The sequence below is a fragment of the Pongo pygmaeus genome, chromosome 16 (assembly GCF_028885625.2).
Source record: "Pongo pygmaeus isolate AG05252 chromosome 16, NHGRI_mPonPyg2-v2.0_pri, whole genome shotgun sequence".
Taxonomy (NCBI): Eukaryota; Metazoa; Chordata; class Mammalia; order Primates; family Hominidae; genus Pongo; species Pongo pygmaeus.
The window spans coordinates 44,488,813-44,505,843 of NC_072389.2; positions in this window are offsets into that span (position 1 = coordinate 44,488,813).

Sequence of the window (17,031 nt, forward strand, 5' to 3'; positions counted from 1 at the left end):
GAGAAAGGTTTTTGTTCATTGTTTTCTAAATTCTTAAACAAAAACCATAGACATGTAAGGAGGCTTTGGAAAATTTTAAAGTGAAAAGACCTGAGGAGGTTTTTGACGAAAAAAACAAACCCAACCAATTTTAATGTAATGCCTAAGATCCAAGGATGTAATGACAAGAGAAAACAGAAGCCATTTGTGTAGTTTGAATTTAGCTATTTTTTCCTGAGATTTACTCTGTTTGCAGTTGATGGGGTTAACGAGTGGGTCTGTTGGCCTGGTGGTTATATGATCCTATGCAAAAGCCACATGGCAAGAGAAACCATTCCCCATATGTCCTGATTTGGATCGCTCCTGTGCTGTCTGCAGTAAAGGATCATTTCATCCAAATCTGTGGTCAGTGGCAAAACTATTTGTTGAACTATCCCAAAGCACAGAGCCTCGCTTATTGATGAAGTGACGACTCAGGGAGCCATACAAATGGTTTTGTGTTTTTTGTTTTTCCCAAGGAAAAGAAAATTAGTGCTGGAACTCAGGTGCATTCATTACGGAAACTGAAGTCTAAGATGTCACCATGAATATCATACAATGAATGACTCCAAATCTGGAGGGGTGGAATCATGAAATGCGAGGGGAAATAATATTCTGGGATCCAAATACACAGCCAGAAATGGGCTTGTCTCAACTGATTTGTATGAGGTCAGAGCTTTGCTCTGGTATTTGAGTAGAAACAAAATCTTGGGAGTATGTTTCCTTTTTTGAAAGTCCCCCCAGTTCCGCAGTACAGTTGTCTAGGACCAAATCTCCTTCAAGAAAATAAGGAGGGAAATTGGTTTCCAATTAAATGCTAAATGTACCATCAGAACCAAGCAAAGCTGCCTCCAACATTTAAACCATTCAAAACACTAAGCCATTTGACATACTTTTTCAAGGTGTTGGCCTTTTAGAAAGCCTGAGGAATGTTATTATAAGACACAAAGTGAGAAGCTCATGTACCATCCACCCTTTTTACCAGACTTAGAAGTTCCTCCCAGATTCTTTAAGGAGCAGAAGCAGAAGGCAGCAGAAGGTGACATGAGGTGGCTCTACTCGTTTATAAGTTTAGGGTCTGTGATAAGGGCAGAAAACCATAGATGATGAAGGTACAGACCTTTTTCTCTGTCTTAATCATACTCGAGCTCTTTGCCAAGTTTAGAGGTTGAAGTACAAATGTCAAGCACCCTCTCTGAAATGTTGCCACCAAGAGCACTCCACACCTCCATCTGGAACTTCAGAAGATCACAGGCTTTTCATAAATCCCTGTGTCATCCCATGAGCTACGACATCTCAGCAGCTACAAAGTCTAGGCCACTTGTATATCAGTCCTTTTTTCATAGTCTCTCCAGAGTTCCTTTTAACCTTTCTTTCATTGCCTCTGAGAAGAGTCGAGTTATAGACTCTGCTTATATATAAACTCTATTTATATAGACTCTAATTATATGAATAATTATTTCTTCAGGGGCTCTTGCAAATTAACACAAAATAATAATTAAAAATGAAATGAAATTGAGGATATTCTTAGAAAGGGTGAAGGACATGAAATACATTACTATCTGGGATTTCAACCTTTCCAAAGGTCAATAAATCCCCAAATAAAATGGCTACCTGAGAATTCCATTTCTGTTGCATCTTTGTTCATGATGAGCATATGTATTTTCATTTTGAGGACTTTTTAAAAGAGAAGAGTGACACACAATGCAAAATGGACAAGGAATGAAAATTGCTTTAGACACTGCACTTTGAACATACAAACCTGGGAGGTGCCAGGGTCTGACTCTCTATATTTCTTCCTTTGATCTGATTCTTCCAAACAGGATCCACGTACTGGCAAATTTCCCTAGTGTTCCCTGGTAAGCATCAAAGTAAACCACTGGTTGGCCTCGGTATTTCTACATTGGCTTTCTCCATTGTTTTTATACATAAAAAAAAAAAAAAAGAAAACTCACTGGGCATTTTACATGTGGTTTCCATATTGTTCCTTAATCATTCGGTTTGAAAGTAAATCAAAGAGGAATGAAGAGTTAAAGTGCTTGAGACTGGGGTGAAAACTTCAGACTCCTGTAAGTCAACATTAATGTGTAGAGCATTTAATACAATTCTGGAACATCTGCAGGGCAGCTGTCTTACACAGACCAGGTTCTCAATAAGCTTTCATTACGTGTCACCACAGAATGAGAAACAGATACGTGTGTGTGAGTTGGGGCAGCAGGGGGTGGGGGGTGTAATTTGTAGGAAACCTAACTGATGTAACTTCCATTGAAAACAAGACAGATCATTCAAACCTATTTACAACAATATGATTATGAACACTCACCAGAGATATACTGAGTAATTACTGAATTAATGAATCAGGAAGGTTACTTTTCCCCATATACATTGGGAAATCAAAACTCAGTCAATTGTCTTTATGGGAGAACAAAACAACTATGATTCAAATATCCAACAAAGTTGGAAAAACCTGGCTTAACTGAGGGATGAGCTTATTGCATGCCTGCTCGGGTCACGTGGGACTTCTCAGCCCCTTTACTCTCCCTCAGTCTTGTCCCCTCTGTGGGCAGAAGCTCACCACTCAGCATCTCTCGTGCTTTTATCCTTAGGTTCCAGTTAGAAGCCATAGACCTCTGCCGCTTCTCCCAATTCCGTCTTCCTCTGCTGATCACACTGCAGAGTTGGTACCTCAGGCTGCCTACTCTCTGCTTTTAAAAGGCTTCAGAGAACGCTTCTTTAACTGTGGTCTCTGAAAATTTTCTATGAGATGTTAATTCTTATTCTACAAGAAGAGAATCTCATGGTCTAATGAATGTGTAAAATATCAAGTTAAACAGAGTTCTTTACTACAGAGCTTCTCAAAGCCTTTAATTTGCCACTGTACATTATGGATCCAGGAGAAAACGTGATTTGGTCTGGCTGGGTCTTCCAGGGGTTCGGACATTTTTAAAACTCAGAAAATAGAATTGTTTTGTGTTTCTTTTTTCCAACCACTCAAAATATTTGAAAGGTTTGAGTCCGCTACCTGTAATAACAAGGCAGTGCATTTTAGTCACCTGCAAAGCATCCTTCATCTTCTACTTAAAAGACACCGGGAAAAAATGAGAAGAAAACATTCACTCACTTTTCAGGAATCTGATACATTAACACCCAAGTTATTTTTACAAATTTGCAATTCATTGCTATTTTGTTCATACTGGTTCTTTCTGAAATTACTATTTTTCTTTCATTCTTTTTTTAATTGTACTGTTCTCGTTTGCTATTATTAAAAAGAAAAAACCTCTGCCTAAAGAATGGCAGAGCACAACTAGGAAATGTCACCAACATGAAAAAGAAAGATTCAAATCTTCTTACCAAATACCTAGACTATGAGTCAATCGGGAGTTGGGCGACTTGAGTTTAGCCAGGCAGGGCTGGAAATGACTAAAATAAAGGACAACCAGGCTACTGATAGTAAATTACGGCTGGAAATGAAATTAAACTTTTAAGTTTAAGATTTTACAATTTGTTTTGGTGTGTTGGTGGGTGGGTGGGGGTGTGCGTGTATGTGAGTGGATAGGTATGTTACTGTGTAAAGGGTAAAGGTTTGGGGGTAAAGTTTTCAGTGGATAAGGAAACAAACAAGATTTAAAAATTTAGTTAAATAAATGGAGAGTGGAGAAGACACTCAGGTGGAAAAATACAAAATTAACTTTAAAAAAGAAACTGAGGGATCCAAAGGTCTGTAAAAGAAGTATTCTACAACTGGAGAACATGTCTAAGACACACAAAACTTTATCACTATGCAGATTGTACACTATTTCTTATGCATCCCAATAAATGTGCCCAAAGGTAGCACTTTAAGCTGCACAGAAAAATACCAAAGCCCAGACATATTTCAATGCCAGTTCCTGGGCAGGCTGGCCCTCAGGCAAAATATTCTGGAACACCTGGTTGGCTGGCAGATTTTCCTGGATGGCAGTGTTTTGGGACCAAACAGGCATTTATTTCAGCCTCTCTGATGCTTTCATATGGTAAAGGAGCAATCAAAGAATACTGGCTTTATTTTTTGAAGCACTGGTTTTGATCCACCTAAGAGGAAATGGCAGGGGCAGGGGATGGGAGGAGGGAAGGGGAGTAATGTGTTTCACAGCTTCAAATCAAACACTGTTGGAAAAAATGTCCAGAAAGCAATTCAGAGTGAAAATATTTGCTTTCTGGCTAAATAGCCAGTAGCTTTTTATTGCAAAATGGAAATAAACAGTACTGCTCATTTATACCAAAAAAGGGCAATCTACAAATAACCCAAATCCAAAAATAAAGGTATTGCCCAACAGATTAGGACATGATTCACTAAGGTCTTGACTTCAGAGTTTCACCAATGGTCATGGCACATAGCTTAGAGTGGGCTGGGGTTGTGATTAGTATTAATAGTAAAAAGTCTCAAATATGCCCGAGTCCACACCCCAGAAGGATATGGGCCACAGTCAGTGTGATCCTTACCCTTCACTCTATTTATTAAACAGATGCATTCTCTCTCTTGCTCTCTCTCTCGCCCTCATCCCATGCCCTGCGATGCTGAAGACCCATGTCCAGACCATATGCAGTGACCAAAATAAAAGAAAAACACACTGAAATGAACTCTATGAAATTGTTCTCTTTAATAGCCAACAGTTTATAAAAGAGAGTGACAAATAGATACAAAGCTAATAATGCTTACAATGAGGAGACAGAAGCTGGCCAAGAGAAAGAAAGAAATCATAATCATAATAGTATTCATTCATTCAATAATGCATTAAATACCTACTACACTGGGAACTGCAGATACAAGGAATAAAATGTATCATCTGGTAAGAAATACGGGAAGCAACAGATATATCATTCTAGATGTTCATGTATAAACTGATATACATCCAAATAGCACTTTGAAGTCTTCAGAGACTTTTCAGCCACATATTTCACCTGACCTTCATAACATCCTTTAGATATAGATCAGGCAGGTAATATATGACACTACCAAGTCAGAAAGGTTGATCTTCTTTCAAACATTCTGTTAATAAGGATGAGAATTGAGATTGAATCTCTGGATTCTTGTGCCACCCTCTATATATCTAGAAAATGAAGAGTAATTTAGTTAAGAAATCTTTCTGTGTTGAATCACTCCAAAAATAGCTGTTCCTCTAGATCTAGTGTCCACTCTAGATCTGCACTAATTAGTGTATTAGAGCTATTTATGGAGTGATTCAACACAATAAGATGATAATTATAAGGAAGCTTGTTTGTTAGCGTTTGATGATGACCAACATATATCATCTTGCTTGATGATGATTACCATAATCAAGCACTAAAGAATAAGCTACCTAACATCCATCCTTGAACTTTGTATGTATCCTGGAGTCTTCTCAATCCTCTAGAATTTGTCTGGATCACTGCCATTCCAGAATCTACTCATGGTACCTTCTGTATCAGGCAGGTTTTATTCTCTGAGGTGTGGGCTCTAGTTTCCACCCACATTCACAAACAATAGGCACAGTCATGGAGGCTCTGAATGCAAAGCTGTGGACTCTTCTCAGCGTTTTTGTGGTTGTCTTGGACATTCATAGGGATCCAAATGGACCGAGTACTTTGACTTAGCACCAGTCTCAACTTCTAAACTATTCAAAACAGCCCTGTAAAACTTAGAAATGGTTCATGACTAGGGTTGTTTTAATCAACCTTAGGTTTTCAATAAATTCTGTTTGTTAGCATTTTGCAATTCTAGAATTTCACTTGCCCTTAAAGCTAAGTCATAATGAATGGAATAAATCTAGACTACTTTTACTGCACATTAGACAAAAGACTTCCTCCTAGCAAACATATCACTATGTAGAATTAGTCACAGCTACTAGCATTAAAAATCCCAGACAGAATTTGGAAGTCCAAATTGTGAATTATTATCCATTAGTTCATCCACTGAAATCATGCTTAGAATCTACTATGTTCCAGGTGCTCTTCCAGACACAAGAGCCCCAAAAGTATAAAGACAGTCAAGCTCTCCACTTTCTTGAGGAGGAAATAATAACCAAGGAAAAATATGCAAGGTAATTGCAGTTAGTGTGAGTGCAAAAACACAATATAATAAGATGATATATGAAGAGTAGGTAGGAAAGAGGACTTTAGATCAGATGATCAGGGAAGGACTCGAGTAAGTGACATTGGAGCTGCACATGAGGTCACCAGCACTTGGAGATTTGGGGCAGAGCACTTTAGCCAGCAAGACCAGCAAGAGCCAAGGCTTGGGGTAGAACTGAGTCTGAAACTACACCTAGAGCATGGCAAACAAGGGGCATTGATAATCCAAGAGGTTAGAAATGAGCTGTGGTAAAGAGATGAGATCTTTGTCCTAAGTGTAATGGGAATCCACTGGAGAATTTAAGTTAAGGTAGTGAAGTTATCTGATTTCAGCAAGTGGACCCCAGAACCCCTAAATACAGGAAAAGATGCTCTTTAGGAGGCAGTTGGCTTATTTTCCTGATGAATGGAAATGTTGTGTCTGAATAACTTGCAGAAGCAAAGTGGAAAATCTGCAGGTGCCACTCTGAGTGCAGAGCCTTGCTATTTACTTATGGATCCCAGAGGTTTCTGATGTGGTCCTGGTATAAAAGATTCTAGGCAACTGTGAAGAGTGAGTCTAGGGGTAGCCAATCCCGAGTTCTGTCTGGGCATGTATCACAGCCACAGTCACGGAGGCAAGTTTGTGAAGCTGGCTTAACACACAGCATGAGTATCCCAGCATTGTTGCTGAAATTACTTCCTCCCTGCTGTCTTCCAGGAAACAGACTCACTGACCCAATCTTTTTCTGCATTTCTAATTTCTGCCATCAATGGCCAGTGATTATCTAAACCGGATTGCTCAAGTATGTCTTTACTGTATTGAAGACGAAATAGCAGCCACAAGGCATTTTTTAAGCATGAACTACCTTTAGTATAAAATAAACTATTTCATTTATTCAGCTCATCATCGGTTATACTTAAACAGTTCCATATGCATTGGTTTATATTTGATATACAAGACTGTTGAGCCATAGCACGCACGTGGTAACAGCAGGCACACGTTTTAAACAAGCTTGATGTTACTGCCCTATAATATCTTGCCACAGAGCATTCCTTCCTAAGAGTACAATGCTCTTTGTGAATGCCACCTCATTAATTCTGGGAGAGGCAGTGACAATCCCTTTCCCCACATTTTACCCATAAGGAAACAGAACCACAGAGAGATGCACAGTGAGCCAAGATGATGTGCAGTTACTTGATGGCAGGATCACAGATAAATTTCTCATTTCATTTGAACTGAAGACTTTACATCCTGCCCCACCCACACAATGCCAATTCATCAAGCCCTAACGAATAAAGCTACCTAACATCCATCCTTGAACTTTATATGTATCCTGGAGTCTTCTCAATCCTCTCGAATTTGTTTGGTTCACTGCCATTCCAGAATCTACTCATGGTACCTTCTGTATCAGGCAGGTTTTATTCTCTGAGGTTTGGGCTCTAGTTTCGACCCACATTCACAAACAATAGGCACAGTCATGGAGGCTCTGAATGCAAAGCTGTGGATTCTTCTCAGCATTTTTGTGGTTGTCTTGGACATTCACAGGGATCCAAATGGACCGAGTACTTTGACTTAGCACCAGTCTCTACTTTTAAACTATTCAAAACAGCCCTGTAAAACTTAGAAATGGCTCATGACTAGGGTTGTTTTAATTAACCTTGGGTTTTTAATAAGTTGTTTGTTAGCATTTTACAATTCAAGAATTCCACTACCTTATGTCTCAAAAGAAAGTTAAATTTTAAGAGATTATTTTCCATCTTGAGTAGCCTACCAGTTACTGATGTCAATGATGCCCAATTTTTAGTGACTTTTTCCAGGTTTGATGAAGCTCATGATGATAGCTGTCTTTTGTGGCTTGTAGAGAAGCAAAGGAAATGCAGAAAAAAGACATCTGATCTGAAATTACTTGGTGGGTAAATGTGAATTTGATATCTGTGAGAAGCAAGTAATATTCCAGTTGTCTTCAGGTTATTTTCTCCAGCAATTTTGTACCATCGCTACATCTCTAATGTCACTGTAGGTTGTCTTTCTCAGTGTGAAAAATAAGTAATGAAAATCTCTACGTTGGACAAAAGCAAAAGACAACAATGGGTCAGCCACATCAATCTCCCTTGTGCTCTCAGTTCTCCTCAAGTATTTCGTTTTCATGGCATTCCTCAGTCCACCTAACCATCTGGGCCCATAAACAAAAATATTCATTTGTCCCTTAACAAAGAAACCTTATTCACATTGTTCCAAAGCCATGAGTACATTCTCAATTTTTAAAATTTATTTTTAATTAAAAAATAAAAATTGAATATATTTATGGTATACAACATATTTTGAAATATGTATACATTGTGGAATGGCTACACCAAGCTAATTATCATATGCATTGCCTCACATGCTCATCATTTTTAGGGGCTGAGAATACTTAAAGTCTACTCTCTTAGTAATTTTCCAGTATATGTTGTACAACAGATCTCTTGAATTTATTCTCCTAAGTGAAATGTTGCACCCTTTCACCAGTATCTTCTGTTTGCCCCCATCCTCTAGACCTCAGTAACCATCACTGTACTCTCTACTTCCATGAGTTCAGCGTTTTTAGATTCCACATATAAGTGAGATCATATAGTATTTGTCTTTCCACATCTGGCTTATTTCACTTAACATAACGTCCTCCACGTCCATCTGTATTGTTGTAAATGACAGGATATTCTTATTTTTTCAGGCTGAATGGTATTCCATTGTGTATATATACTACATTTTCTTTATCCATTAATCCATTGATGCATTTAGACATTTAGGTTGATTTCATAGCTTGGCTATTGGGACTAATGCAGCAATAAACATGAGCGTGCAGATATCTCTTCAACATACTTATTTCATTTCCTTTGGATGTATACCCAGTTGTGGGATTGCTGGATCATATGGTAATCCCATTTTTAACTTTTTGAGGAAATTCTGTACTATTTTCCATTATGGCTATACTAATTTACATTCCCAATAACAGTGTGCAAGTGTTCCTTTTTCCCTACATCCTCACCAACAGTTGTTATTTTTTGTCTTTTTGATAATAACCATTCTAATAGGTCTGAGATGATATCTCATTGTGCTTTTAATTTGCATTTCTCTGATGATTAGTGATGTTGAGCACCTTTTCATATATCTGATGGCCATTTGTATGTCTTCTTTTGAGAAATGTCTACTCAGGTCCTTTGTCCACTTGTGAATCAAGTTATTTGTGTTCTTGCAATTGAGTTGAGGTCCTTATATATTTTGGATATTACCCCTCATTAGATGTATACTTTGCAAATATTTTCTCCCATTCTGTAGATTGTTCCTTCACTCTGTTGTTTCCTTTCCTGTGCAGAAGCTTTTTAGTTTGATATTACGTCATGTGTCTAGTTTTGCTTTTGTTGCCTATGCTTTGAATTCATATCTAAAAAATAATTGCCCAGACCAATGTCAAGAAGGTTTCCTCCTATGTTTTTTCTAGTAGTTTTACATTTTCAGGTCTTATGTTTAAGTTTTTAATCCATTTTGAGTAGATTTTTGTCTGACGTAAGATGGGGGTCTAATTTTATTCTTCTGCATGTGAATATCCAGTTTTCCGAGCACAATTTAGCAAAGTCTTCTCTCCCCATTGTGTGTTCTTGGCATGTTTATCAAAAATCAATTGACCATGAATGCATATTTATTTCTGGGCTCTCTATTCTGTTCTATTGGTCTATGTGTCTGCTTTTATGACAGCATCATGCTGTTTTAGTTACTACAGCTTTGTAGTAGACTTTGAAGTCAGATAGTGTGATGTCTACAGCTTTGTTCTTTTTGCTCAAGATTGCTTTGGCTATGCAGGGTCTTTTGTGGTTCTATATGAATTTTAGGATTTTTTTCTACTTATGTGAAAAATGTTATTCACATTTTCATAGGGATTGCTTTCAATCTGTAGATCACTTTGGGTAGCATGGACGTTTGGACAATATCAATTCTTTGGATCCATGAACACAGAATATCTTTCTATTTATTTGTGTCTTCAACTTTTTTCATCAATATTTTATAGTTTTCAGTGTACAAATCTTTTACCTCTTTAAATGTAATCCTAAATATTTTTATAGCTATTACATATGGGATTATTTTCTTGATTTCTTCTTTAGGTAATTTTTTTGTTAGTATATAGAAATGCTACTGATTTTCGTGTATTGATTTTTGTATTATGCAACTTTACTGAATTCTCTTATTAGTTCTAATAGTTATTTGCTGAAATCTTTAGATTTTCTAAATATAAGATCATGTCTGCAAACAGAGACAATGAACTTTTTCCTTTTTAATTTAGATACCTTTTACTTCTTTCCCTTGCCTAATTGCTCTGGCTAGAAATTCCAGTACTATGTTAAATAGAAGTGATGAGAGTGGGCATCCTGGTCTTGATCCTGATATTAAAGGAAAAAGCTCTGAACTTTTCACCACTGAGTTGGATGTTAGCTGTGGGTTTGCAGTATATGGGCTTTCTTGTGTTGAGGTACATTTCTTCTATATCGAATTTGTTGAGAGTTTTTAATCAGGAAAAGATGTTGCATTTTGTCAAATGCTTTTTCTGAAACTATTGAGATGATCTATGGTTTTTATCCCTTCTGTTAATATGGTGTATAACATTTATTGATTTGCATATGTTGAGCCATCCTTGCACCCTAGGGATAAATCCCATGTAATCATGGTGAATGGTCTTTCTAATGTGCTGTTGAATTTGGTTTGCTGGTACTTTGTTGAAGATTTTTGTATCTATGTTCTTGAAGCATATTGGACTATAATTTTCTCTTCTTGCAGTGTCCTTGTCTAGTTTTGTTATCAGGGTAATGCCTGCCTTGTAAAAAGAGTTTGGAAGTATTCCTTCCTCCTTGGTTTTTTGGAAAATATGAGTTCTTCTTTAAATATTTGGTAGAATTCAGCAGTGAAGTCAGCAGGTCCTTGGACACTCTCATTTGAATGTTCCACTTTTATGATGTCATTCATTGAGCTACAAAAGAACCACTTAATACTAGTGTCCAAATTCCAGTACTTTAATGAGGTACACAGATTCTCACCTAAACTCTTTGCATGTACACTACTCTTTAAAGATACTTAAAATAATCTTAAACTAAGTGAGCAGTGGATAGAATTGAGGTGATCCTGATATAGTCTACATACAAGTGCTTTCTTATAGCAAAATAGAAACAATAGAATCCGATTCTATACCTAGGTCTTGTTTCTTCAATAATCTTTGAGTTAATCCGTCCCAGAATTAATGCCTGTGCCATTGCCCAGAATGCTGAATGACCCTGGCCGATACATGTTGACTTGCTCAGAAGTCTCTTCAGGGGAATCTAGCTAAACATGATCAGGGAGAGGACTACGCTTGAGGACATATCAGGTCTCTACTTTTCACATTTTTCTCTTCCCATTCTACTTTCCACAGAATATTCAGAGATTCTCAGAAGGGCCAAATGTTGAAGGTGGTCATGCTCAGGCCTAGCTTTATTCCCAGCAAGGGTAGGAATTTTCTAAAAATACTATCCCCATCAGATTCCTGATACTTATAAGTTTAAAAGTTGAACAAAATCTTATATCTACAATGTATAATGAGTCTTAAAATGTTATTTCCTAGGAAAAGGAAATCTATGATTTAAAGTTAAACCAAAGTGTAAATATCGATATCAGAGATAATGAAAATCATGGTCAGAAAACCTGAGTTCAGACCTCAATTCTGCAACTTTTCCCCATCTTTGTGAATCTGGACTGTTTATATATCCTGAATCTTAGCTTCTTTGTTTGCAAAAAAAATGCATAATAATTAATGCCATGGAGATTTTACAATTAAAGGGATAATAAAACTAATGCACCAAACTAATATAATCAATATTGCCAACAACGAATGATGTTTAATCTTCATTCTTACTTTATCCATTAGCAGCATTTGATGTCCTCAACCCCTCTCTGATTCTCAAAACACTTTTTTCCCTTGGCCTCCTGGATCCTATACTCTCCTAGGGTTTTATCTTCCTCCTTTGACTGGTTGCTTCTCAGTTTTCTTTATTGTTTCCTCCTCATCTTTCTAGCATCTTAACATCTGAGTGTTCTAGGGCTCAGGAGTAGGAAATCCTCAGCAGAAGCAGACTGCAAAGTCAAACCTTTCAAGCATTCAGAACCAGCAAAGTCTGCCTGTGGGCAGACAGAAGAGCTGTCCACTATGTAGTGAGAATAAAACTCTACCCAAAGGTAGATGTGTGCCAAACTCCAATGGTGAAAGGAATGGGATGTGACACCATGATCAGGATTACCCAGAATAATCCTCACTTCAGTCTGGCTGACATCCACAAGTATCTTATATTTGACCCACATCGAACTGAGGAGGACTTAGACACGTTACTGCCCCAGCCTAAGGCCATCAAAGAAAACATCTCAAAGATTCTCTTTTACCAAAAAGATTCATGTCAGATTTTCAGACTAAGGCCCTTGGTACTAATGAATTTTGAGCTGGAGTGGTGGCTTTGGCAAAATAACGATGGCAATTCAATTTAGGCCTCCTAATATGTGGATGTTCCTGGAGGTGGAAGAAGAAAACTTGGACACAACTGGAATGTGTGTTAGACAGCAGAAATAGACAGAGGCCATGACCACCTTAGGCCCTAGGTTCCTGAGATACAATAATTCTTCTGAAATGGTGTCCTTTTACTCTGTCTTCCTAGAAGAACTCAGCTCCACAAGTTTTAAAACATTGCTGGGAAGAATGATCTCCATTTTAAATTCCGGATACATGGAGCTCAAGATGGCAACAAATCCAACACTAAAGAAACTGATACTCATTAAGCACTTACTTTATGCCTAACATTGCTATGTGTGATTTACGTGTTATCTCCATTAATCCCCATCATTACAGGGACACACTAGAATGACCCCCACTTTATAGGTGAAGAAATTGAGGCTCAGAAAATAGTTAAGCCACTTACTCAAGGTTGCCCAGCAAGTGATGGAGTCAAGATGAAAACAGGCAACCCGATTCCATAGCCCACATGCTCCATGGCCCTGGTGCTCCATGCTCTGTGCACAGACTGGCTGAAGCAGAGCTGCAACAGTATCCCTGACAGCTAAAGTTGCCATTACAATGATGATTAGTATCCTTCATTTAAATATAGATGAACACCACAAAACGACAAATGTATCTGTATGTTAAAGGTGTGTCCATTATGATGCAATAATTGGCCCTTTTAGCATTTTCATTGCCACGAATCACACATTATGTAACTATTACTAAGCTAATCCCACTAAAGCCTATTAATGTCAGAAAGACTTGGGTGTTTCATTACTAAACTCTCTCTGAGGATGTTTTAACACTTGTTCTTAGGCTGCATGTAATATCTGCAATTATCGGGAAAGGATGCCATGAAAACTATCCTTAAATCCTTTTTCATTTATTTATTTTGTTTTGAGATGGAGTCTCGCCCTGTTGCCCAGGCCAGAGTGCAATGGCACAATCTTGGCTCACTACAACCTCCGCCTCCCAGGTTCGAATGATTCTCCTGCCTCAACCTCCCGAGTAGCTGGGATTATAGGCGCCTGCCACCACACCCAGCTAATTTTTGTATTTTGAGTAGAGACGGGGTTTTACCATGTTGGCCAGGCTGGGCTCGATCCCCTGACCTCATGACCCGCCCACCTCGGCCTCCCAAAATTCTGGGATTACAAGTGTGAACCACCGTGCCGGCCAAATCCATTTTTAATACAACCAAACAAAACATCAGCTTGATTGAGAGCTCCAGGACATTGATTGAGAGCTGTTGCCATATGTTTTTAGGCTTCAAAGAATCAAGGCTAAAGTGCTCACCATTGCTAGGGGACAAAAACACAGAGCAGCTGCTCAGCAATGCCTAAGCCTGTGGCCCAAGATGAAAAGAATTAGACCAAGTATTAGAGTAATCAGGCCTCAAGCAAGCAAAAGCCTGGCTTAATACTAAGAACCCCCTACTAATGGGGCAGCACACCTCCATACTCCAGTGCCTGGGGAAACATTTCCCAAGAATGTGGTGGTGTTTTGTCTGCTGGGAGATAGATACCATTAACCCCTCTTCTTACTATGTTTGAACTCCACTTGCATTCTTATCTCTGAATTTTGTCTTGTTTCCACTAAGTATTGCTTGCCCCTTCTCTTCATACTCAAAAATATGGATGTAATATACCTGCCTCTAAGGCCCCTTTGAAAGTTCATCTTCATCCCCAAGTTAAACAGAAAACACTCATGCATGTGTGCAGCCTGATTTCATCTTATGTGGCACTCCTCCTACAGACAAAGTATGTTCTCCCTGTGAGAAGTTTCCCTGGGCTGCATTAGTAATAAACAAATCCACCTGTGTTTGCATCCTAGGCGTTCTCAGTGTACCACACTTGAGTTCTGCCTCCCCACTTAGGCATCTGCTCTGGAAGCATGAGGAATATTGCTTTCAGTCCTCTTATATTCCTGATAACCTTGACTTTGCAAGGCCTAGCAATACCCGGCACTTACTATAAATTAAATAAATAAAAATTTATTTAAGTCAATCAAACCAATAGCTCTCTGCTTCTCCTGTGAAATGGAGAGACAGATGAGTAGGCCAGCATTCTGCGTGGTTCCCCTGACGCACTCTCCCTGCCCACTGAAGCAGCCCCGCAGTTCTACCCAGTCACTCCCTGCTTCTCTGCACCATAGCGATGGGTCCACCTAGAAGGAAACTCCCTTTAAAAGTTGCTCCATTAAACTGATAAGAACAGATACTACACTTGATTTTAGCCAAGACGATGTAGAGAAATAGGAATGCTTTTACACTGTTGGTGGGAGTGTAAATTAGTTTAACCATTGTGGAAGACAGTGTGGCAATTCTTCAAGGATCTAGAACCAGAAATACTATTTGACCCAGCAATCCTATTACTGGATATATACCCAAAGGATTACAAATCATTCTACTATAAAGACACATGCACATATATGTTTATTGCAGCACTATTCGCAATAGCAAAGGCTTGGAACCAACCCAAATGCCCATCAATGATAGACTGGATAAAGAAAATGTGGCACATATATATCATGGAATACTATGCAGCCGTAAAAAAGGCTGAGTTCATGTCCTTTGCAGGGACATGGATAAAGCTGCAACCATCATTCTCAGCAAACTAACAGAACAGAAAACCAGAAACCACGTGTTCTCACTCATAAGTGGGAGTTGAACAATGAGAACACATGGACACAGGGAGGGCAACATCACACACCACGGTGAGGGGCTAGCGGAGGGACAGCATTAGGAGAAATACCTAATGTAGATGATGGGTTGATGGGTGCAGCAAACCTCCATGGCATGTGTATACCTATGCAACAAACCTGCATGTTCTGCACATGTACCCCAGAACTTAAAGTATAAAATAAAATAATTATAAATTTTAAAAAAAGTTGCTTCATTCTGGCGACAAGAGACCACCAAACTGTTGCATGTTAGCACAGACGTACTGGGAGGCAGTAGAGGGCACTGTGGACTCATGCCCATGACACTCCCAATAAGCACACCCACGGCAAAGAGGAACTGCCTAAGTCCAGGGGTCTCGAGTTTGTAGTGCGCATACCTCTTGTCCACACCTATTGCTGCCACTGCTTAGCTCTTTCAATATTCTTTTCTTACACTTTGTTTTTCTTAACTGTATCAAAGCTTGTGAAAAATTCGTATCAGTTATTTCAACTTTTCTGAAAGATTCAGTAAATTAGATATTGTTTTAAAACTATCATCACCAAAGCCACGTGGCTTAGTGAGTATTGTTTTAAAACAGTCAATGAGGAAGTTAGGAAATAATTCTTCATCTCCAGACTTAATTGACTAAGTCCCAAAGATTATTATCCCATATTATCTCTTAAACCACACCCCCTCTTACTTAGGACAGGAATATACCCCTGAACAACAGTGCTCAGCTGAGGGGGTGAACAAGGCTAAAACCCAGCCAATCACTGCTGGCAAGGCCTTGAGCCCTGGCTCCAGGCTGCACCTGCCTTAGGAAGGGGCTTCTCTCTATGACACTGAATGGCCTCCTGTGGATCACCACAGACCTGCTTTAACCATCTTAACTGCAACCACCTTGTTCTTGGCCCTTATTTATACGTTGACCACTATGACCATCTCCTAACACTCCTAGAGGTAATTTAAACTGCATACACACACATATATTCATAACTGAACAAGCTTTATGCATATTTACAAATTAAATGTGCCATCATCGAAATTCAAATTAACAGCATTAATCAAATGTGACCAACATACTGTTTGACTAAAATTGAACCTCTTCTGCTCCAGGGAGGATACGGAGCTGACAGCTATGTTACAAGATCTATCTAGTTTTGTACTATATAGACCATGTGTTATGCAATGACTCAATATCCAATCAATGTTTTCTCTGATAAAGTCCTTCCAAACTGTCTGTTGGCATCATTTGGCCATTATGAAGTTTATGTCTGTTTTAGTCTCATTATGTGGAGACAGTTAAAGTAGTCCTACTGGAACCCAAATAATCTTAAGTTCAAATGTCTACTTGGACTTAAGTCTCATTTTAGTACACAGGCAATAAAATAATGATCCCGATAATCCAGATCCAGATAATCTAGAAGGTGCTTATTGTAGTTAAACATAAACAAAAGTAAGCTAATTGCTCAATTTAGAGCCCAAAAGGGCCAGACCACCATCATACCTGAATTTATAGATCAAAAGAAACCAAGTTGAAATCCAACTCTTTCCTTACAGGTTTTAATATTAGATGGCTACAGGAGGACTCAGGCTTAGAAAACACTACTTCTCATGCTTATGGTATTAAGCCCTCCTATCAGTAAATAAGGAAGGGGATATATCCTCAATGAGAAACTTAAATAAATATAGCTGTTCTTCCACTGACCTGTATTTCCCATCAGAGAACACCAAATA